The sequence below is a fragment of the Oryctolagus cuniculus genome, chromosome 8 (genome assembly GCF_964237555.1).
Source record: "Oryctolagus cuniculus chromosome 8, mOryCun1.1, whole genome shotgun sequence".
In the NCBI taxonomy this organism is placed as follows: domain Eukaryota; kingdom Metazoa; phylum Chordata; class Mammalia; order Lagomorpha; family Leporidae; genus Oryctolagus; species Oryctolagus cuniculus.
In genome coordinates, this window is record NC_091439.1 from 64,981,015 (window position 1) to 65,006,013 (window position 24,999).

Below are 24,999 nucleotides of genomic sequence, written 5' to 3' on the forward strand. Positions count from 1 at the left end.
ATAATTAGGAGTGGTTCATGTGGGCTGTGGAGGCAACTGAAGAACGCAAAGTCTAGTGAGACAGGCATGCTGAGCTGTTTATTATATGTGTGTAGTTATGCTGCTACTTTTGTAAAGGTATTTGTTTATTTTTAATTGACGTATAAAAATTGTGTGTGATGTTTTGATACATGTTTGCATTCTGTAATCTCAAATCAGGGTGAAATTTCTATCTCCTCAAACATGTACCAATTCTTTTGTAGGGAAAGCAATAAAAATTATTCCAACCAGATTTTTTTTAAAATTGTATTTATTTTCATTTACTTTGAAAGGCAAAGGGAGGTCTTCCATCCATTGGTTCATTCCCCAAATGCATGCAGCACTGGACCAGACCAAAGCCAGAAGCTGGGAATACAATTTAGGTCTTCCATATGGGTGGCAGAGACCCAAGTACTCAAACCATCACCTGCTGCTTCCCAGAGCTACATTAACGAGAAGCTAGAACAAAAGCAGAAGAGCCAGAAACTGAACCAGGAACTTCAAAATGGCATGCCCAAGTAGCGTCTTAATCATTGTGCCAAATACACCCCTCACTTCCAGCTTTATGAGTTATATAAGTTCAGTAGATTATCATTACTATAGTCATTGTACTCTGCAATAGGACACCAGAAAATAAGACCTGATGCACTGCTATTTGACATGCTAAACTTCCAAGTCCAGAGAAAAACTTCTTGAACTAATTAAAGCCATGTGTCAATAATCATTTTATAATGCAGCTCAATAAGACAAGGTGTCAATTATAAGTTGGTCAATAAAAGACTGAATAGGCTCCCGTGGCTCAATAGGCTAATTCTCTGCCTGCAGCACCAGCACACCGGGTTCTAGTCCCGGTCGGGGTGCTGGACTCTGTCCCAGTTGCTCCTCTTCCTGTCCAGCTCTCTGCTGTGGCCCGGGAGTGCAGTGGAGGATGGCCGAGGTCCTTGGGCCCTGCACCCCATGGGAGACCAGGAGAAGCACCTGGCTCCTGGCTTCGGATCAGCATGGTGCGCCAGCCGCAGTGGCCATTGGAGGGTGAACCAATGGTAAAGGAAGACCTTTCTCTCTGTCTCTGTCTCTCACTGTCCACTCTGCCTGTCAAATAAATAAATAAAATAATTTTAAAAAAGACTGAATAGTTTTCTTATGTTATGGAATAAAAATGGCATTGGGTAGTCTGATGTTTTTCTTCCACCTTGGAAAGCCAAAGTTGAGGGGCTGCTGTTGTGGCTTAGAGGGCTAAGCCACCATCGTATATGAAGTGGAATCCTGGCTGCTCCGCTTCTGATCCAGCTCCCTGCTAAAGTACCTGGAAGACAGTGGAAGTTGGTCCAAGTATTTGAGCCTCTGTCACCTATGTAGGAGACCTGAGTAGAGTACCAGGCTTCTAGCTTCCACCTGGCCAAGCTCCAGCTGTCTGTCTGTCTCTCTCTCTCTCTCTCTCTCTCTCTCTCTCCTTCTCCCCTCCACCCTACCCTGTAACTCTGCCTTTCAAATGAATAAAATAAATCTTCAAAGAAAAGACAGAATTGAGAAATGTTTCCTTAAAATCAAAAAATTCAAAGTCAGTTTTTCTATATAGTTAGTTACATCTTAGAGATTTACTAAAATTTTACAAAGTGTGTCTCATTTCTTGGCATATGGCATAATAAACTTAATTCTCATGTCAGATTTGTATAATTATATTTGAGTTGTTGACAATTAATTCTCGAATGAATTATGCTTCATTAAATGTGGGAAGAGCAAATGTTCATCAGTCTTAACAGAGACTAGTATTTAATACATTGTGTTGGAATTGGATTTTATTGGAATAGGTTGTTTATTAATTCCCTAAGGACCCTCAAAATACCTTTCTGTCACCATTCATGGAATCTAACACAGCAATTCAGTAATAGTACCTTCTCAATAATATTTTTGCATCAAATTGAACTGAACACAATAGTTTATTTAACAATGCAGAATACTGGTAGGTTAGACATGGCCTTGTCTATGCAGAAATTAGCAGAAGAGTAGATGGAAAGAGCTCCGTTGCTATTTTCTTTAGGCAGAGACTGCTCAAGTGGAAAAAAAGTTAAACTGTCCATCAAAATTGCCAGAGTAGATAGACAGCTTTAGGAATTGGCTTCAAGGGCTTAGATTACTTTTCCCATCCTCCTTTGCATGTGCGTGGAAATATCCAATTAAACCTTGTTGGTTTGTCATATCAGCAAGAAATAATTTCCATGTGTTACCCTACAACCCGTGGTGTTTTTTAGTGTTGCTACAGCTAGTTTGAGCCTAAGATAGACCACAAAATATCACTTTACCTGCAATTTTTTCAGAAAACTCCATACACAAACATTGTTAAGTTAAAAATTTGTCTCTTAGGCATTGCAATATTGCTTTTGAAATGTCCTCTTATTGAACAGGATGTGCTACATTCAGGTAGGTAAAGTGTCAGAGCGACTGGGCCAGCTTTTCGGTGGTGCAGAGTTTTGAAGTGCTTGCACAAATCTTTAGAAAAAAACACGATAATTTTTTCTTCAATCAAGAAAGATTGCTCTATTCCTTCACTGCTTCTCATCCTTTCACTCTTCGTCTGTTGCCTATACATATTCTTCTTCTCTTAGAGTACTTATAAACCTCTCTTTCCTGACGGAAGCTGAATTTTAAACTGTAATTTTGGTAGTAAATCAAGGCTTTCCAGACCTGATGAATGACTGAAGATTTAACCAGCAGGTATTAGCTTGGATCTTTCTTATGTTTGTTTTACACTCTGCACTGCATTTAAAACACAGGGAACCCAGAGTTGCTGTCACGGGTATCACTTATTAGAAAGTATTACTGTGGTGTTCATCAATTAACGAGATGGTAAGTAGGCTGCCTCTGGAAACTGGAGTAACTCTTTAGTGTGATAAAGATGTACAAATCAAATTCCTTTTGTACATATTCAGCACAAGTTCAGATTTATGCCTTTAATAAAGCACAGTAGGGATCCAGTTGCATATCCGAAAACTGACAGTGTGCAGAATTTCCCCTATGGGTGTCATTTGCCTGCAAGCTGTAAGAGTAGAAGGCTGCATGGTCCCAATAGAGTAAAAACATTTTCCAGGATCCTGCTGGGTAAGTCAACAGTGAAATGGACTTCTAATGAGGAACTGGGTAGTTAGAAACTCTGCAGTCACTCAGCAACCATTTTAATCTGCAAACATTTGTTGCCTGCTAAGGGCTACCACACTTCAAAAATTGATGCCTTTCCTATTTAAGTGAAATCCAGATCCCCTTATGTTTGAGATCTATCCACCAAAAGTTTTGCACCACGCTATTCTGATCAATGGTACTAATACTGTAGCATCTTCAGCTACAGCATTAGTAGTGCAGTCTATGAAAGATTACACAATCCTTCGTGACGTAGATAAAATTCTCTTAGTGCTATGCTTCATGAGCATATCACCCCAGCATACGTACCCTTGGAAACACCTTCTTTCTTTCTGCCATAGGAACAGTTGGCACTCACCACCTACATTCTTGTATACAAGTGTTCAGGTTGAATGTCACATCTTCTGGAGAGCCTGTTCTCATGGGTTTTTCCCTCTGAAAAGAGCACTGGCACAGGGATTGCTCTGCCATAGGATTTCTAGAGAGTGCTCTTAGGATCAGTATGAGTGGGAAAAAAAGGAAGAAAACAAAATTGGCCAGGAGGAGAAATCTGGGTGTGATGAAATTTGACGAGATCCTCAGCCCGACCTTCTAGGGAGTTTGAAAACTGACCCATAGGCACAGCTCCAAGTCGGCAAGAGAGGTTCAGGAATTTATATCCCATTCCCATCATGTACTAGACCTGGGGAATCAAAAGGAAGAAGCACAGCAAGGCAACACCTTCATGGAACCCTGAGCTGAAGGCTCTGCCAAGACAGCTGTTGTAGCTAAGGGACTAGGTTGTCCCCAGTGGCAGAGGCTCAAGGGAGCAGCTCAGAGCATCCACAACAGTCCACCTGCGCTCCAGTCACAGCTCTTCTCTGTACAAACTGAAAATGCTTCACAGTCGTCTACAGGAGGCAACTAACACACTAAATAGAAAAAGCATCATAGCCTTAAATAAAGGATCCACAAGTTCATCCCTAGAAGACAGAGAATGATTTCAAAGAAACATAGGTCCCCCAAAATGGGCAAAAAGCTGTCAGAATCAAGTTTGTTAGAATTTTGGAAAGTAGACATTCTCACAGCAATCAAGTGAACATTTAGTCAAGAAAAAGGCAGCCTACATAGTAGGAAGGTTCTGAGGCATTTTAACTTTCTCTTGCTCAGCTCCACCCAGCACAGTGAATTTCGGGAAGGCAGAAGCCCATGTTTCTGGGTGGGTTCCTGGTACCAAAAGGGAGAAGGACAGACTTTGCACTAAAGAAATTGTGATTGTTGTGCCTTCTGGGAGATGCGATGAAGGAATGACAGGGGGGCTTCCCTTTGTTTACGTAATCCAGAACATTCTCAGAATGGAAAATTAACCATGCGAAGGTCATTTTTTTTGATAAACAAATTACTGCCATTTGTGACAAAATGTAATAGTTGGAACACACAAAAGACATGTCAGATGCTGGGAGACAAAGCTGGAGAAAAGATTTAATAAAGAAAACAAAAACACGCTCAAGAGTGTGCTCACTGGGGGTGGCTGTCAGGGCCCCTGATTTAGTCACTGCTTGGGATGCCTGCTGTGAGGCTTATCCACTGCACTTCTGATCCAGCTCCCAGTGAAGTGCACGCTGGGGGACGGCAGACAGCAGCTCAAGTGCTTGAGCCCCACCCATGTGGGAGACCCTGACTGAGTTCATGGCTCCTGATTTCAACCTGGCCCAGCCTTGGCTGTTGTGGGTACTTAGGAAATACACAAATGGGTGGAAGATCTCTCTCTCTTTGTCTCTCTGGCTTTCAAATAAAAATGGAAGTAAATAAACAGTAATTTTTAAGATGCCCCATTAAACCATAAAAAAAAACAAACAGAAAAAAAAAAAGGAAACGTATAACCTCACCAGAGAGAACCAGCTTTAGTCATTACAAAAACACACATTACTATAGATCCTACAGATTTTTTTTTAATTTCTGAGGATAAATTTTTAAAGCTTCTCATCAGAATATACACAGTAAAAAATGAAACAAAATGGGTTTTAATATTAAAAAGTCAAGTCAGTAATTTAAATTTCTACCAAGAAAATTGCATGTCCTGATTATTTCCCTTCTGAGTTCTACCAACATTTAAGGAAGAATAATTCTAATTGTATACAAACTCTTCAAGAGAATTGAAAAAGTGTTTTGATTCTCAACTGATTCTATTGACACTAAGAATTAAATTGTCTGGATAGCAAATCTGAACAATAGCAAAAAGAGAATGCTGTGGGCTCTTCTCACTCATAAATACAGAGGCAAAACGTACTGAAAAAATTAGCATCCCAGAAGCAGCAATATATGAAACAATTCTACTTCATGACCAAATTGAGGTTACATGTCTATTATAAATTTGGTGCAACATTTGAAAATCAGAGTAAGTTTGTTAAGTCAAGTAACAAGAAACCATACAAATAATGATTTCCAAATTATTAGAAGAAATTAAATGATACAAAATAAGGATTTTTTTAAATCTTGAAACAACAAGAGGACAGAAACAAGGACAATATTTAGAGAAAAGCAAACACAAAATAAGATGATAGAAATAATTCTATATATACCAATAATAATACCAATAATCATAATCCATACCAATGTACTAACTTGCCAGGTAAACCATCTTATCAGATTAGAAAATACTGATAAATCAAGAAATAATCATAAAACCACATGACTTAAAAATATGGAAATAAGAAGAAGGAAAAATATAAGCAATAAAAGCTGTTGCCTCAGAGGCAACAATAAACTTTTGTTAACCAAAAACAGGGAGCGGAAAGAATTTAAATTTCCTTCCAGTTGGAATTTTTTTTTTAATGTTCAGAACTATTTACATGTTGCTACTAATCTTTATCAATACCCAGGTCTTATCTACTTCCAAATATGCTAACTATTTTCTCATTTAAAATGTCATTTTGTAAGGGTTTGTATGTTTGGTTTTTAATGTGTTTGAGGTTTTGGTCTTTCTGTGTTGTCCTATAACTGTGGAAACAAATCTTGTGCCAGGGAGTTTTAGAAGTAAAGTTGGGATCTGGCTTTCATCGTTTTTGGAAATAAAATTGTTCATAATGGGTTTTACTTTAAAAACAAGTTTTCTTTATTTGCTGATCAGAATCACAGTGTGTCAAAGATACCCAAAGAACTCTGTGGTGATTTCGGAGAGACGAGTAAAAACAAAAATTGGGTGTACCGTTTCAAGTGATTCCAGTGACCACTGCAGCGCCAACGCAATGGAGGGCCTGTAGGATGACTGGTGCATTGGGAGAACCTTTCTGAGAAACGCAATATAAAATGTAGACTGTGAGGAGAGCAGGAATTATGTGTAAAGGATGTAAGCCTATCCATAATTGCCCTGAATTTTGAGGAGTTGATGAATGTGTGTCGGAGATATTGAGTGATAAGGAAAGAACGTTTATATATGCTCTTTATTTATTTATCTTTTTTAAAGTTGCTACTGAGGCAAAGAATTGCTGCAGGACATAGGATGCCAATTGGGATGCCCATATCCTGTGTCAAAGTGCCTGAGTTCGAGTCCTGACTGCAATCCCAGATCTAGCTTCCTGTTAAAGTGCACGTTTGCAGACAGCATGTGATGGGTTGGGTGGTCATGTGCCTGCCACTCACCTAGGAGGAATAGATCAAATTCCTGGCTCCTGGCTTCAGCCTGGCCCAGCCTTAGCTGATGTGAGCATCTGAGGAGGGAGTCTGTCTCTGTCTCTGTCTCTCAACCTCTGAAATTTAAAAAAAAAAAATTTTTTTTAAATTTAAAAAAAAGTTGGCCAGAGCCGTGGCTCAATAGGCTAATCCTCCATCTTGCAGTGCCGGCACACCGGGTTCTAGTCCCGGTCGGGGCGCCGGATTCTGTCCCAGTTGCCTCTCTTCCAGGCCAGCTCTCTGCTGTGGCCCGGGAGTGCAGTGGAGGATGGCCCAAGTGCTTGGGCCCTGCACCCCATGGGAGACCAGGAGAAGCACCTGGCTCCTGCCATCAGATCAGCGCGGTGCCCCGGCCGCGGCGGCCATTGGAGGGTGAACCAACGGCAAAAGGAAGAGCTTTCTCTCTGTCTCTCTCTCTCTCACTGTCCACTCTGCCTGTCAAAATAAATAAATAAATAAAATTTAAAAAAAAGTTGCAATGCTTCTATATCTAGAAAAGACATTACAGATGAAATAAGATAAATTATTTTAAACAATAATAAATAATAAAAACATTTGTGGCTTACCATACTTACTATATCTCACATCCTCTGTTTGAAGGGATTTTTATATACATTAATTAACTAAATCTGCACAATCTATAAGGTAGTTGCTAAAATTAGGCAACTCCATTTAATAAATGAGGAAACAGAGAAGTGAGATTAATAATTTACCCAAATGTACCCAAGTAGAAGGGGGAGAGCCAGTTTTGGACATAGAAAGTATTGTTGAAAAGATTGTGCGATATTTATCCTGCATTCAAAGTATTAGTTACATCACAGAAAGTTAGAAAATAAATGGAGTCACTCATAACCTCTTCATTATAATAGAACCATTCACTATAGTACAGTCTCATTCTACACACAGCAAGTGTAGTGATTAGTATATGTTCTATATCTAGGTATTTTAAGTTATAGTGTATCTATTTTCCACATCGTTTTATAATTATAATTTAGCTTGATTGATGTATATTATTCATTTCTGTGGATTGAATCATTCATTCAACTGTTATTAGAAATTTAATTAATTAATTAATTATTATTAGAATTCAGGATGCTTCCAGTATTTTCAAATGGTATGTATACATAAACCTACCATCAAAAATCTCATATCACAGCTAATTTCTAATTGTTTCCTCAGAAAATACATCCAAACTGGAATTATTGAGTAATCAGGTATTTCTCTAAGCACCTAAAATGTTCCTCATTTTTTTCTAAGCATGTGTGCAGCTAGCTCGTCAGTCTCACAACCAGTGAGAAACCAAATTGCACCTTTTAAATTCTCCCTGACAATATATTACTGGCAAGTACCCCACAACTCTACACAGGACTAACAGATTAGAAGCCCTAAGTTGTAACTGTATTAAAAATCACTATTCACCTTTTTTGAGTCTGATAAAAGTCAGTTTTTTTTAATTTGACATATGTACTTTTATAGAGAAGAATACAATTTCTCCCAGCAAAATGGAGTCCTTTCGTTTAGCCAAAGGGAGGCTGCATCTGATGATTTTAATTGTTTCGAGCAGATCCTAGAGAGAGGTTTCAAACCACTGTGGAGCTATACCCCTTTTAATTGTATTTGCTCTGCCCTGAAAACTGAAAAACTAAAGCCCCAGAAAGGGAGGCATTTGAACAATTTTTTTTAATATACTGAATTACTGAACCATCACAAACTCCTTCACATAATAAACAACTTGTCTGCTCTGGGTAGTATTTTGTGAAATGATAGAGAAGACAATTTTAGATCTGCAAAGGAACTTAAAAACATGCATCTTGTCCAACTCCCCTTTTTTATAGTCGAGGAAAATGAGACACAGAAAGTTCTAAATGCCTTTCTTAGACTCACCCAGAAAATTAATGGCGAGCTCAAACTAGAACTGCATCTCCTCATGTCTGCATCCCCGGTGCCCAAGATGTGAGAACAGGTTCCAAAGAAGTCTGGAAAAATCTAAATCTGGAAAAAAGAAAAAAAAAAACTGCAATTATAGAAATGAGGCCCCATCTTACACATGAACCAAAAGCTTCAGGGAAGGAGGAAAAAGAAGGTTGAAACACTTGTTGCTGAGTCTTAGTCATCACATGCACGGTCAAGATCGTATGGCCATGACATTAATTTAGATCCCAGAACTTGCGGTCAGCATTACCCCTTGTACAAAGGGCGGTAGTAGGATAAGCATGTTCAATGGCATAAAGAAAGGATAAACTTCTTTTCTTGAGGCTAACCATGGTTCCAAAGAAATTACATAACCAGGGATAATCACGAAAAATATAACTTTTAGACAGATCATAGTCATTCTTATCAGTTGCAAATGTGTAATGGCCCTGCTGAAAACAACATATGATATCAAAATTTTTATTGCATAGATATATTCTTTTATTAAAAATGTTGTTAGTGGGGCCGGCGCCGCGGCTCACTAGGCTAATCCTCCGCCTAGCGGCGCCAGCACACCGGGTTCTAGTCCCGGTTGGGGTGCAGGATTCTGTCCCGGTTGCCCCTCTTCCAGGCCAGCTCTCTGCTGTGTTTAACACTGCAAAGGTAAAAACCTATTTGTGTGATGTTTTCAGTGACCATCCACATAAGGTCAAACCCAGAGCCAAGAAGCCAGATAGCCTCCTCTGCTGTGGTCAGGGAGTGCAGTGGAGGATGGCCCAGGTGCTTGGGCCCTGCACCCCATGAGAGACCAGGAAAAGCACCTGGCTCCTGGCTCCTGCCATCGGATCAGCGCGGTGCGCCGGCCGCAGTGCATCGGCCGCGGCGGCCATTGGAGGGTGAACCAACGGCAAAGGAAGACCTCTCTCTCTGTCTCTCTCTCTCATTGTCCACTCTGCCTATCAAAAAAAAAAAAAAAATGTTGTTAGTGGGTACTTAGTCCTAGTGTTTTCTTTTTAGATTTTATTTAAGGTATACAAATTTCATGTGTTTCATATATACAGATTTAGGAACGTGGTGATACTTCCCTCCCTACCTCCCTCCTGCCCATGCTCCCTCCTTCTTACTCCTCCCTCTCTTATCCCCACTTTTAATCTTTACAAATTTTTATTTTCAGTTTACTTTATACCCATATGATTAACTCTACACTAAGTAAAGAGTTCAACAAATATCACAAAAACAAAACAAAACAAAACAAAACAAAAACGCTGTTCTTCAACAGTAGAGACAAGGGCTATAAACAATCATCAAATCTCAAAATGTCAATTTCACTCCTATCCATTACATTTTAGGTACTCTATTAGTTACCCCAGATCAGGGAAAACATATGAATATGATATCTGTCTTTTGGGGATTGGCTTATTTCACTAAATAAAATGGTTTTCATTTGTATCCATTTTGTTGCAAAAGACAGGATTTAATTTTTTTAACCACTGAGTAGTATTCCATAGTGTATAAATACCATAAGGATATCAAATTACAATCATAATTACTTTAGCAGAAATCAGAGAACAAAGAATTAAAATTTAAAATTTTGAAATAAAGTTTTAATAGTACTTCAAAATATGATAGATGACACTGTACCAAAGGAGGAGGAAATTGGGTTAAGTATAAATATAAATGACATAAACATACCAATTATAAGGCAGAAATTGTCAGAGTATAATAGAGTATTTCCAAAAGCTTGTGAAAATGGAATTAAATAATAACCATATTTTGGTGTAAAATAACTGAAATCATACATATAAGAATCTTCAAAAAGTTCATGGAAAATACATTTATTGAAAAAAACTGTGACTAGAATTCAACATTCTTTACGGCAAAATAAGCTTATCTTGCAATTCCCCTTTTCCATGGACTTTGGGAAGAACTCTCATATATAAACATAATTCTATGCTTCTATACAAGAAACCCATTTATAACTTGACTAAAAGTAAAAATATATAATTAGGTGTACCATGCTAACACTAATATAAAAAACAAACTGAAGAGACTGTATTACATCTGATAAAGTAGATTTCAGAACAAAGACTATTACTGAGCTAAAAGTAATTATTTCATAATGAGAAGGGTTCAATTATTCAAGATGACATGATAACCTCAAAGTTTTATGTACTTAACGACAGAATTTAAATAAAAATTAAGCAAAAATTGACAGAGCTACAAGGAGAAATAGACAAAATACATAATTGGAATCATAAATAGGCAATTAAGGACTTTTTAAAAAAATTATTAATATAAAGACAAAAAAGAACAGATTTCATGTATTTGATACCTACAGTTCTAAGCAGATAACTCTATTTCCCTTCCTCCCCAACTCTCTCCCTAAATCCTCCTTCTTCCTTCCTTTCTTTTTTTTTCCTTTAATTTTGGCAAAGACATAATTTCAATCTACTCTATAATCACAGGCTTAATGCAGCACTAACCATAAAAGTCAACAAGTAAAAGGTAGAAAGACCTCAGTTCCACAGCAGTATAAACAAGGGCTAAACATCCTTGAGGTGAGGAAAAAGTGAAACACTGAACAAATGAACGAACCTCAAAAACATTATATTAAGTGAAAAAAAAAATCCAGATGAGAAAAAATAGCTGTTGGGTTATTCTACAAATATAGCATTCTAGAAGACAGAAACTAATCTATGGTGGCAGAAAGCAGATCATTGCTTGACATGGGATTGGAGTAGGATGGGGCAAGAGGAAAAACTTGGGGGTGATGAATTTATACATTATCTTGATTGTGGTTATGGTTTCATGAGTATATTCATATGTCAAAATATGTCAAATTATACATTTTAAACACACTCAGTTTACTGTATATCAATTATACCTTGTGCGGGCCTGCCACACCAGTTGAACAGAACCTGAAGGAGGGAGTGGGAATGAAAAGAGGGACAAGGGCACAGAGAATGGAGCCAAGACAACAAGGCTGAACAAGGCTCGCTTATTCCAGTGTCTCAGCGATATTTAAACATAACCAGCTACAGCTCAAAGAAGTAACATGCACAAGCAGCTTATTGGGCCTCCGGTAACAGATAATTTTAACAGAGTGTTCTTGATCATCATCCTCCTTCAGGATGGGAGTATGTGACTTTCTTATCCCAGGAATTCCACAAGCCAAGATTGGCCTTGACTCGACCAAAGACTGCTTACAATACCTCAATAATTTGATGAGAGAAAAAAATCACTCTGGACCCAATAAAACATCCCATGTAGCCTCTAGCAATGCCAAAATAAAAGAAGTCAGTACCTTAACAGGAATTAATTTTAAAAGGTGATGATGCCTTTTGTAAATGACATGAACTATTCTGATCTTAAATAAATATGGACCAAATATATTAATTGGTTTTTTAAATGTACAATTATTTGAATTATTTACCTAGTGGAGGGTTAAGTTTATGATTATAAAATGAACTAAAAGTACGCCATTGTAAAAATTGAAAGAAAAAATAAGAAGGAAGAGGGAGAGTGGGAGCAAGGGCAGGAGGGCAGGAGAGTGGGCCACATCACTACGCTCCTAGATCTGTGTATGGGAACTACATAAAGCTTTTCACCTCATATAAATAAACAATTGAGTTAAAATGGAAGGCAGTTTGTTTCTGGATAAAAAATAATATAAATAGTGACTACCGTTTAACAGACTCCGTTTTTTGAACTGCCTCCTACTCTTGGATTCCCTGGCCCAGCTTCTATAGCTACTGCCTTTTTCTGTCTCTCCAGAATGAGAAACTACTTTTCCACAAAGTGATCTGATATTTTATGTGCCCTAAATAATTTAAGAGATTTAAAATTTTTACCTTCTTAGGAGAATTTGTTATTGACTTAAATAAAAATAATAAAGCTCTAATACAAAGGAGTGAACTTATTTTTGTGGTATTTCAAGGCTTCACTAGTTGGGTACAAGAAGTAATTTGGGGGTTAACATAACTTCTAATTTTATAATAACATTACCATGAACAGAGTTGCTCTTCTGCCTATTCACCATTCTAATTCCTATTTTTGATATCCCAAAGGAAAATCACCAACTTTGTTTTCTTTTGTGATTCATCTATTTTTCAGTCTTCATCAGTGTGACTGGACTAACCCATACTGCAGATTTTAGAATACGTGTAAGGGTTTATATTTCTTCTCATGTATAATCACCTAGCATTTGGTAACCCCCATTACCATTAATAATTTACAAACCCAAATAAATAAAATAATCTCTTTTTTTTTTTTTTTGACAGGCAGAGTGGACAGTGAGAGAGAGAGACAGAGAGAAAGGTCTTCATTTGCCATTGGTTCACCCTCCAATGGCCGGCGCAGCCAGCGCGCTGCAGCCGGTGCACCACACTGATCCGAAGCCAGGAGCCAGGTGCTTCTCCTGGTCTCCCATGGGGTGCAGGGCCCAAGCACTTGGGCCATCCTCCACTGCACTCCCGGGCCACAGCAGAGAGCTGGCCTGGAAGAGGGGCAACCAGGACAGAATCCAGCGCCCCGACCGGGACTAGAACCCGGTGTGCCGGCGCCGCAAGGCGGAGGATTAGCCTATTGAGCTGTGACGCTGGCCATAAAATAATTTCTTCCCATGTTTAGACATTAGGCAATACAGGAATTTTATCCTTGATGGGGGTAGCAGGATAATAAATAAGGTAGAAGTCCTATGGCTGTTCTAGTTTATTGTCCAGGGCCATTCTGCAGTCCAGAATGTAGGCAGGAGGAATCTCAACAGTTCAGCAACATAAACAGGTTGAGAAGGCAGAGACTGGAGATCCACAGAGCTGAGATGTTAGAATTCTGTAGGGCACAATACCAAAGAAGAGGTTCCTACAGGAAGGTGTACAGAGCCATATCTATATGTCTTTGACTCATTACAGATCTACACTTAGTAAGATAACCACCTGAGGCAGGAGAAAGGAGCGCCAGAAGTCAGTAGGCCAAAAAAGCCCCCAGAATTTTGACCTGAGAATGAAGTTCATTCTGTCTTGTCCTGGAGAGCCTGAACACAAGGTGGACAAAGGGGAGATTCTTGAAAGGGGTATCACAGTAGGAGCAGAGCTAAATAATCTCTAGATGAAAGGTTGTCTTAGGTCTCCTTCAAGAGAGTTTAAAAGTGAGCTTTAGACACACCTCAAGTAACTGCAAGATAAACAAAATCTAAAACCCTTAAAAGAATGTAACAGAATCTAGGCCAGCATTGTGGCACAGCAGGTAAAGCTGCTGTCTGCTACTTTGGCATCCCATGTGGGAGCACCAGTTTGAGTCCTGGCTGCTCCACTTCTGATCCAGCTCCCTGCTAATGCAGCTGGGAAAGCAGCGGAGGATGGTCCAAATACTTGGGCCCCTGCACCTATGTGGGAGATCTGGATGGAGTTCCTGACTCCCAGCTTCAGCCTGGCCTAGCCCCAGCCATTGAAGCCATTTGGGGAGTAAACCAGCAGATGGAACATCTCTCTCTCTCTCTCTCACTCTCACTCTTGTTCTCTCTCTCTCTCTATATATATATATATATAATTCTGCCTTTTAAATAAATAAAAAATCTTTTTTAAAAGTAAGACTATAACAAAATCAAATACTCAACATCATATTTATACCGTTCAGCACCTAACCAAAATGTATCAGGAAACAAAAGAAATAGAAAATATATACAGAAAAAAACCAATCTATATAAACAAATAAAAAATAGAAGAGATATTAGAACTAGTAGACAAGAATAACAGAGCTATTATAAATTGTCCTAATGTTCATGATAGTAGAAGAAAACATGAGAACAATGATTTGAGAAATGGAAGATTTTAAAAAAATCCTGAATGAAACTTCTAGTGATAAGATTATATCTTAAATGAAATATGCACTGAAGCCAATAGCAAATGAAATACCACAGAAGAAAAGGTTAGTGTACTTGAAGACAGCAAATGAAGTAAAACTTATCAGATCCTTAGAGGTGGGACAATATCAATAACTAAAATGCTATGAAATCTGCCATAGGAAACCAAAAGAGAAAGGAAAGCCTGGAAATTATTTGACCAAATAATGGACAAAATTGGCCTAAATTTTATGTAAATATAATCCCACAAATCCAAAAAGTTTTATGAACTCAGAATGAACTGGAAGAGAAACACATCAAGGCACAGCACAGGCCGGCACCGTGGCTCACTAGGCTAATCCTCCACCTGTGGCGCTGGTACCCCGGGTTCTAGTCCCAGCTGGGGCGCCAGATTCTGCCCCGGTTGCCCCTCTTCCAGTCCAGCTCTCTGCTGTGGCCCGGGAGTGCAGTGGAGGATGGCCCAAATGCTTGGGCCCTGCACCCGCATGGGGGACCAGGGGAAGCACCTGCCTCCTGGCTTCACATTGGTGCAGCGCGCCGGCCGTAGCAGCCATTTGGGGGGTGAACCAACAGAAGGAAGGAAGACCTTTCTCTCCGTCTCTCTCTCTCTTACTGTCTAACTCTGCCTGTCAAAAAAAAAAAAAAAAAAAAAAAGGATAAGGCACAGCGCAAATTAATGAAAACAGAAATACAGACTCTTTTTAAAATTTTTTATTTGTATAAGGTGAACAAATTTCATGTATTTCATATATACAGATAAGAGCATAGTGACACTTCCCAATCTGTTCTCCCTCCCAACCCTACCCTCCTTCCCAGTCATGCTCCCATCCTGCCTCCTCCTTATTTTCTTATTTTTTTTAATTTTTACAATGACATAATTTCAGTTTATGTTATAATCACAAGCTTAACCCTCCACCAAATAAAGAATACAACAAGAAGTAAGAAGAAAAACCACTGTACCTCAAGAGTATAGACAAGGGCTGTAAATAATAATTAAATCTCAAAATGTCAATTTCACTCATCTATTACAGGTTTGTGCTCTGTATATTAATTACAGATCAAGGAAAACATGATATTGAAAGGCAAAACCTTAAAGAAGTCACAGTGGGGGACAAACAGCACTTTAAATACTGGGGAAGAAATGAATGACAGCAAATTTATCACCAAAAACATGTGCAATTGTGGGCATTTGGTGTGACTATAAGAGGCTGTGCAGGTGTTCTGGCCGGCGCCGTGGCTCACTAGGCTAATCCTCCACCTGTGGCGCCGGTACTCCTGGGTTCTAGTCTCGGTTGGGGCGCCGGTTCTGTCCCACTTGCTCCTCTGCTGTGGCCTGGGAGTGCAGTGGAGGATGGCCCAAGTGCTTGGGCCCTGCACCCACATGGGAGACCAGGAGGAAGCACCTAGCTCCTGGCTTCGGATCAGCACAGCGTCCCAGCCATGGCAGCCATTTGGGGGGTGAACCAACGGAAAAAGGAAGACCTTTCTCTCTGTCTCTCTCTCTCACTGTCTAACTCTGCCTTTCAAAAAAAAAAACAAAAAAAAAAAAAAAACAAAAAAAAAAAACACCTGCACCCCATACCAGAGTGCCTGGGTTCACGTCCAGACTTATTTTCTGATTACAGCTCCCGGCTAACTACTGAAAAACAAAATTACATGAAACTAGAATAATACACTATCTTAATCAGCTCAGGCCACTATTATAGAACACCTTAGACTGGACAATGTATAGACCACAGGACATTTCCCCCCACCCAGTTCTGGAGGCTGTGAAGTCCAAGATCCAGGTGCTGGTAGATTTGATTTCTCATAGACAGCTCCTGGTGTGTCCCCACATGTGGGAAGGGGTGAGCAGGCTCCTTCAAGCTCTTTTAATCCATTTCACTTGGGCTCAGCCCTCAGACCTAATGACTCCTAGAGTCCCGCCTCTTAATACTATTCCATTTGGGATTAAGTTTGGACATGAATTTCAGGGGGACACCAATGTTCAGACAATTGTATATATCTAACAGCAATGTATTTCCAAAATTAAGGTAAAATGAAGACTCCTCAGACAAAGGAAAGCTAAGACTCTCAATTAGAAATTCACTACAAGATCTTATAAACTGAAGTTCTTCAGGCACAAGACAATGTCTCCTGATAGAAACTTGGATTGACATACAGAAATTAAAGGTGTTAGAAGCAGTAAATACATTCAGACCTAGAAAAGACATTTTTCCATTATTACTCCATGAGAGAGGTAGCATTTCCATACATCACAAAACAGAAAATTGAAAACTAGAGTGACAAACAGTTTTCCCAGTTATACAAATAATAAGTGGCAGAACAGAGACCTGAGCCTATAAAATATCAAATTTCGTGTTCATAATTATTTTTTGAAAAAAAAAAAAACAAACACCTACACTTTTGGAATTTTCCCATCTTCCATGGTAAAGCAAGACATTGCAACAATCAGGAAATCTCCTATATTCTCCATATGTCTAATTAAAAAGGACATTTTGAAATTACATGCTATTTTTTTAAAGATGCAGTGTACATTTCTAGAAATTTCTATTGATTACTTCTCATACGCATTTTACTAGGATTATAAAAATAGATTTTATCTGTAAGCATGCAGATTGAGAATATAATTGTGATGGGGTAAAAATGTGAGAATATAGTGATGGGGTAAAAATGTATCAAGAAAAATTAATTCTGTTGTTTTAAACAAGAATTTCACCTACACAGAAAAGCTCCTGCACTCATATTCATTTGAGATGCCCTATGTGGATTGTGACATGAAAAAAATTAGATAAACAGGAGCCTCATTAGGCAATCAGGAAGAAGAAGACCAGAATGTGTTATATTAAACCGGGACTCCTGACTGGGTTGGTTTACTGCTGTATTCTAAGCAGCATCATAATTTGAAAGTCATTGTTATGTACAATGAAATGCCTTAAGTTGAGCTGTACTGGGGCCATTATGTAAATATAATCCTTCTTTGTCTAGTCTAGACTGATTTTCAAAATTGGATATGCACAGTTATGTTTTAGAAGCTCACTAAATCATTCTACAATAAATATAAACCAAGTATAACTGACAGAGAACAGTTAGCAATTACTAATGATGGAAGAAGAGAAAGCAAAATATCCAATGTAGAAACATATTTTCTATAAACAAATGATGAACTAAAAAAATTACAACAAACAAAAGATAGAACAGAAATGCACAGGGTTGTATGTGGATGTCTCTGACCTAAAGAAGCCAGTCCTTTGTGACAAGACTGAAGGGCTTCTGTCCCTTTATGTTTGATGCACCTGCCAGAATCGTTGCCTTTTGATGTCTCAATTTAATAATAAAATATTACATTTTATGTTTATTCAAATAGAAAAAAAGAGCTACTATTTCTTGAGCATATAGAATATTGCTAGCCTGGTTGTATAGTATGAATTCATTTCATCTCCACTACATTCTCAAGAGGTAAATAATATTAGTGTCTCCATTAACAAATAAGAAAACTGGGCCGGCGCCGCGGCTTAATAGGCTAATCCTCCACCTAGTGGTGCCGGCACACCGGGGTCTAGTCCTGGTCGGGGCACCAGATTCTTTCCCAGTTGCCCCTCTTCCAGGCCAGCTCTCTGCTGTGGCCCGGGAAGGCAGTGGAGGATGGCCCAAGTGCTTGGGCCCTGTGGGGAGCAGCTCGGACTAGACTAAGTTACTGGAATTAAGACTTATTCTATGCATCTGCTCTCCTCTGTGGGGAGCAACCGGACTAGACTGTTACTGGAATTAAGACTTATTCTATGCATCTGCTCTCCCACAATATGGCGCTGGGAGAGAAGTAAACAGCTTCCGCACAGCTGCCTCCAGTTCAACCAATTAACTGTAGGACTTGCTCCTGATTGGAGAGCAGCGTACTCGGCGTGTGGGCAGCCGAGTTAGGATTGGCGGAGGAGGACTATAAAGGAGGAGAGAGACGGCATGCACCGGGAACATCTATGGGGAACATCTAAGGGAACCCGTGCAGCCCCCGAGAGAACCGGCCGGCGGTGTGCCGCTCCCCTGCGGAAGTGGGGAATGTGGCCAGGGGGAACTGCCCTTCCACGGAGGTGGAAGGGATAGTAGCCAACCCGGGAAGAACCAGCAGCAAACCCGGGGAGGGCCGAGCAGACGAAAGAAGAGCGCAGGGTCCTGTGTCGTTCCTCCACGAAGAGGGGGAGCGACATAATGGTGCCGTGACTCGGATAGGAAACCTGACTTGGATAGGAAACCTAGGACGGATAGGAAACTTAGGAGGGAAGAAACGGGAAGAACTAGGGAAAATATCGGAGAGAGAGACTAGCAAACAGCCTAGGGAAAAGCTGGACGAAAAAGGAGCCGGAAGAAGCTATTGAAAGCCTAGGCATAGACTCGGATACGGACTACGGGGGGAAGCTGGGAGAAATCTTTAAGGTCGAAAGCGAAAGTGAAAGCTAGAACAAACAGACTCGGATGCGGACTGTGGGGAGAGGCCAGGAGAAATGAGGGAGGAATATCGTTGGAGGAAAGTTTGGGGAAACATACCGGGTAGAGAAAAATGTTAGGGAAATTGAAGCCGCGGGGGGCAGGCCGAGGCGGATACGAAAGCCACTTTGGGATTCTCAAGTTAGCCCGGGAATAGGGGGCGAAAAGTTGAAACTAGAAGCTGAGACGCAAGCCAGGTTGGGATCCGTCTGATTAGCCCGGGGAGCAAAGGACGGGAAGCCAAACCGTGGGGCGGAGACGTACGCTGGGTTGAATTCGCCAGGCTAGCTCGGGGAACTTGGATTGAATGCTAGTGGTGGAGACGCAAGCTACGCTGTGTTACTCGCGGAAGCCGCCGCGTGCAGAGAGAGCACGGGGTGTGAATAGATAGGGAACGCTGGCGTAGGCCGTGGTTCAGATGCGAAAGGGTTAAGCGTGGAGACCGCGGAGCGCGCGAAGCCGAGCCGCGCAAAGCCGGGAAGCTGCGCAGATGAGAGAGGCGCGCGGGCTGAAGCGGCGGGCGCAGAGCCGGGAACCCGCCGGCGGGGCGAGGTGCCGGGAAGCTGCGGGGATAAGAGAAACAGAAGTTTGGAGGTGAAGTAAAAGAGAAATGGGAATGCTGGAAGATAGAAGTGAAATGGGAGAGGTAGGAATGCCCGGAGATAGAGAAGAAAGGCCTCCCTACAATACTGCAATTAGAAGGCTTGGATTCGGTCTGCCCGATTAGTGAGGCGATGAGCACCTGGGCGGCTAGCAGCTTATGCGCCCCAGGTCACCGAAGACAGGCACGAATTAACATCAGAAAGGCTTCCCCACAATGCAACAATTAGGAGGCTTGGATTCGGTCTGCCTGATTTAAGGCGGTAAGCGCCAGCAAGCAGCTCGACCAGAGTATGAGCTGCAGGTCACCGAAGATAGGCACAAACCAACACTAATAAGTCTCCCCCACAATACGGCAATGAGAAGGCTTGGATTCGGTTTGCCTGATAGGTTTTGTAAACACCTGCAGGCAGTTCTAGCAGAGCAGAGCATGCGCTGCAGGGCACCGAACACAGGCACGCATCAGCGCCTAAAAACCTCCTCACAATGGCGAAGAGAGGACCCGGATTCGGTTTGCCTCATTGATAGGACTTGTAAGAACCTGTGGCAACTCTAGCAAGTAGAGCAGAGTGTGTGCTGCGGGACACCGAAGACAGGCGCGTATCAACGCCAAAAAAATAAAAAGAAAGGGGGATCTGTGGGGAGCAGCTCGGACTAGACTAAGTTACTGGAATTAAGACTTATTCTATGCATCTGCTCTCCTCTGTGGGGAGCAGCTCGGACTAGACTGTTACTGGAATTAAGACTTATTCTATGCATCTGCTCTCCTACAATATGGCGCTGGGAGAGGAGAAAACAGCTTCTACCCAGCTGCCTCCAGTTCAACCAATAAACTGTAGGACTTGCTCCTGATTGGAGAGCAGCGTACTCGGCGTGTGGGCAGCCGAGTTAGGATTGGCGGAGGAGGACTATAAAGGAGGAGAGAGACGGCATGCACCGGGAACATCTATGGGGAACATCTAAGGGAACCCGTGCAGCCCCCGAGAGAACCGGCCGGCGGTGTGCCGCTCCCCTGCGGAAGTGGGGAATGCGGCCAGGGGGAACTGCCCTTCCACGGAGGTGGAAGGGATAGTAGCCAACCCGGGAAGAACCAGCAGCAAACCCGGGGAGGGCCGAGCAGACGAAAGAACAGCGCAGGGTCCTGTGTCGTTCCTCCACGAAGAGGGGGAGCGACAGGCCCTGCACCCCATGGGAGACCAGGATAAGCACCTGGCTCCTGCCTTCGGATCAGCACGGTGCGCCGGCCGCAGTGCGCCAGCCGTGGCAGCCATTGGAGGGTGAACCAATGGCAAAGGAAGACCTTTCTCTCTGTCTCTCTCTCTCACTGTCCACTCTGCCTGTCAAAAAAAAAAAAAAAAGAAAAAAAAAAAAAAAAGAAAAAAGAAGAGAAAAGAAAACTGAAGCCCAGAGAATTTAAGTTGCCCAAGGCTGCACAGCTGTCAGGTTCTCAAGGTAGAATTTGAACCCTGGCATCCTGATTATAAAAATTACACATATTTTCACTATATCATGCTAACTCCACAATAGATGTGATATTCTATGTGAGTATGTGTGTGCATGCACAGAATGTATATGTTGTATGCTATGGATGTGAAGGTTTTTATAATTTTCAAAATAATTTTTCCTTTTTTAAAATTTTTATTTATTTTATTTTTTTATGTGGAAGGCAAAGAGACAGAGAGAAAGACAGAAAGAGATCTTTCATATGCAGATTCACTCCCCAAATAGCCCTAGCAACCAGGGCTGAGTCAGGCCAAAGCCAGGAGCCAGGAACTCCTTCCAGGTCCCCTACATGGGTGGCAAGAATTCATTATTTGAGCCATCACCCATAGCCTCCCAGGGTGCTCATTAGCAGGCAGCTGAATGAGAAGCAGAGCCTAGACTCAAATGAGAAACTTTGATACAAGGTTTGTGTGTCAAAAGCAGTGTCTTAACCAATGCACCAAATGCTTGCCCCATAAAATGATTTCTTAACATTTTTCATTTTATTCATTTGAATCATATAGTTCATTGACATTAAGCATTTTCGCATTGTTGTGTAACTATCACCAAGCACCATCTCCCTCCAAGATTGTTTCATCTTGCAAAATGGACACTTAAACAACCCACCTTGATCCCCTCCTTCCCCCAGCTCCCAGCAAATACCATTTTACTCTCTTTTGCTTTGAATTCGACTACTTCAGATGGACTTGTACAGTGTTTACCTATTTGTGACTATTTATTTCGTATATCATAATATCATCAAGGTACATCCACGCATGGTGCAGCACGTGACAGAATTTAAAGCTGAGTAACATTCCATTGCCAATGTAGCCCACATTTCGCTTACCCATTCACTCGTGGATGGACACTTGCATCACTTCCACTTTTTGACTATTGTAGGAAGTGTTGTTATGAACGTGAATGCACGAATATCCCTTTGAGACCTTTCAATCCTTTCAAGTATATACTCAGAAGCGGAATTGCTGAGTCATATCATTATTCTCTTTCAATTTTCTGAGGAAGCACCACACTGTTTCTATAGCAGCTTCGCCACTTTCCATTCCTACCCACACTGCACAAGGATTCCAAGTTCTTCACATCCTCACCAAAACTCATTATTTTCTGTTTTTGTGATGGTAGACATCTTGATGCTTTTGAGATGTGTTTTACTTATTAGAATTTTCTAGATTGATATATGAGTTAAGATACATAATGTTGAATTAATCTCACTCTGAATGTTTACCATGACCAGGCCCTCTGCTAAAAAAAAAAAAAAAAAAAAAAAAAAAAAAAAAAAACAGGGGGCAGGAAGACATGCACACGAAGATCAAAAATTTATACCATATGGCACCTCGGGCATGAGACTTCACCTTGATATAAATGTCCCTACTCTTTGGACCAAAGAGTAATACCTGAACCCGAGTTGACCAATAGTCAATGGGGTATTTTGATTGGAAAAAAAAAATGTTCACAATGAATATGTAATCAAATTTCCTCAGTTTCTGTCTTGGAGCACTGTCGACTTCTGGACATTGAAAATTACAAAGTTTGAATCTCACAGTCAGTTCTTATCAGCCGAAGTGGGAGCAGCAGAAATGGAAATGTGTATCTAAGACATGGCAATGGTGGGATATTTACAGGCACCAGCTCTTTAAAGTCTGACCACCAACCAGGTCATCAGAGCTACTTTGCCTTCCCAAGTGGTGCTCTGTTGTTGAGGAGACTTGTCTCCCATCAAATTTTGCTTACTCTCCAACAAACCTTCCACCAACACCACAAACTGTACCCTGCACATGCCTCCATTCTTTGAAATAAGAAAATGTTGAGGCTGGGGCTGTGGCATAGTGGACTAAGCCTCTGCCTGCAATGCCGGAATCCCATATGGGCACTGGTTCTAGTCTCAGCTGCTCCTCTTCTGATCCAGCTCTCTACTATGGCTTGGGAAAGCAGTAGAAGATAGTCCAAGTGCTTGGGCCCCTCCAGCCACTTGGGAGACCTGGAGGAAGCTCCTGCCTTCAGATTGTCTCAAGTCCAATTGTTGCAGCCATTTGGGGAGTGAAACAGTGGACGGAAGACCTTTCTCTCTCTGTCTCTCCCTCTCTGTCTATAACTCTGCCTCTCAAATAAAGAAATAAAATCTTTAAAAAATTATTTAAAAATAAGAAAATGTCTATCAGGGAGGATTTAAACATAGATACACACTTACTAATCAAAACGAAAAGAGATTTGAGTTTACACAGTCATTGTTTTATATTTAGCTTTTAGTGAGGGCCTTCTGCTTTCCATAGCTTCAGTTCCAGGTTTGTTTTGATGCACATCTTAAATTTTCTCTTTTATGTAACTAGGAATATCAGAAAAAAAGTTGTCAGTACAAGGTAACTGAAAAGAAAATGAAAACAGCATACCAAGCCCTAGAATGGAATTAGCAGAAGGCAAACAGAAAATTTCCAAAATGATTACATCCACAAACATCAGCCACCACATGCATTCTCTGGTTTAAAAATAATCAAGAAAAACATTTCATCATGTTCTACCCAAAGTTCCATTACTGACACATTGCTGTTGGCCAGCTTTCAAACTGAAGAACGATCCAGAGGCATCTTTAGCAAGAGGAAAACATTGCTTACTGTAATCATTTTTTACCTAATATACATAGAAGTTATCATAAAGAGACATTTTCCCTCAGTTCACACATTCCCTATGGCCAGCATGCTGTGCAATTGGTGTTTGTAACCCTGGCACCAGATTGAATTCACCCCTTTAAAGTAGAGTAACAAATATGCCATCTGAATGTCCCTCCCTTGTCTGCTAATGTAAATACAATAATTGTAACGCTAACACTAACTGGTAGCAAAATGAGGAGACATCTAGAGGTCTACCTACACTGATATTAAAGACACAACACGAGGGGCCAGTGTTGTGGGCCCAGCAAGTTAAGCCAAAGCCGGTAATGCCAGCATCCTATATGAGTGCCAATCCCAGCTGGCACTCCTCTTCGCATCCAGCTCCCTGCTGATGGCCTAGGAAAAGCAACGGAGGATGGGAAAAGTGTTTGTGCCCCTGCCACCCATCTAGGAGACCTGGAGGAAGCTCCTGGCTCCTGGCTTCAGCCTGGGCCAGGCTTTGTGGTCATCTGGGGAGTGAATCGGCTGATGGAAAATTCTTTCTCTCTCTTTCCTCTCTCTGTATCTCCCTCTGACCCTGTAACTCGGACTTTCAAAATAAATAAATAAATCAAAAAAGAAAATGCAAGTTTTTACTATTGCAGTATACAAGAACCAGCCATGGTGGAGACCAGAAATTTCAAACTACATCTAGATTTCCAACTCTCAGAAGAGGTAACCTATGTCCTTGCTTGTTCAATATGTGAAGCAACTTGAAAGACAAAATACACTCGATTTGCTAGATCCCAAATACAGGAACTCAAGCCTGACCACAGAAAAGCCACAAACTCTTTTCCCAAGTAGGCTCAATTTGCTCAAAGAATTTAAAGTGAATTGGGGAGAAGTAATTACCTGTGTAAGTACACAACACATAACCCGAGTGTAATGTCACCCCATTTGTTTTTTTTTTTTTAATTTTTTAATTTTTTTTTGACAGGCAGAGTGGACAGTGAGAGAGAGAGACAGAGAGAAAGGTCTTCCTTTGCCATTGGTTCATCCTCCAATGGCCGCCGTGGCCGGCGCATTGCGCTGATCCGATGGCAGGAGTCAGGTACTTATCCTGGTCTCCCATGCGGGTGCAGGGCCCAAGCACTTGGGCCATCCTCCACTGCACTCCCTGGCCACAGCAGAGAGCTGGCCTGGAAGAGGGGCAACCGGGACAGAATCCGGCGCCCCGACCGGGACTAGAACCCGGGG

General features: G+C 41.1%; 1 long non-coding RNA gene across 1 annotated transcript in view; it reads right to left on the reverse strand.

Moving 5' to 3' along the window:
* Positions 1-2,757: 2,757 nt before the first annotated feature.
* LOC127483288 (uncharacterized) overlaps positions 2,758-24,999 on the reverse strand; it is a 48,984-nt gene continuing 26,742 nt past the window's right edge. The window contains exons 2-3 of the long non-coding RNA XR_007909430.2: positions 8,689-8,796; positions 2,758-6,881 (exon numbers count right to left, since the gene is read on the reverse strand). This is a non-coding gene — a long non-coding RNA (uncharacterized lncRNA). The remainder of the gene's footprint in view (positions 6,882-8,688; positions 8,797-24,999) is intronic.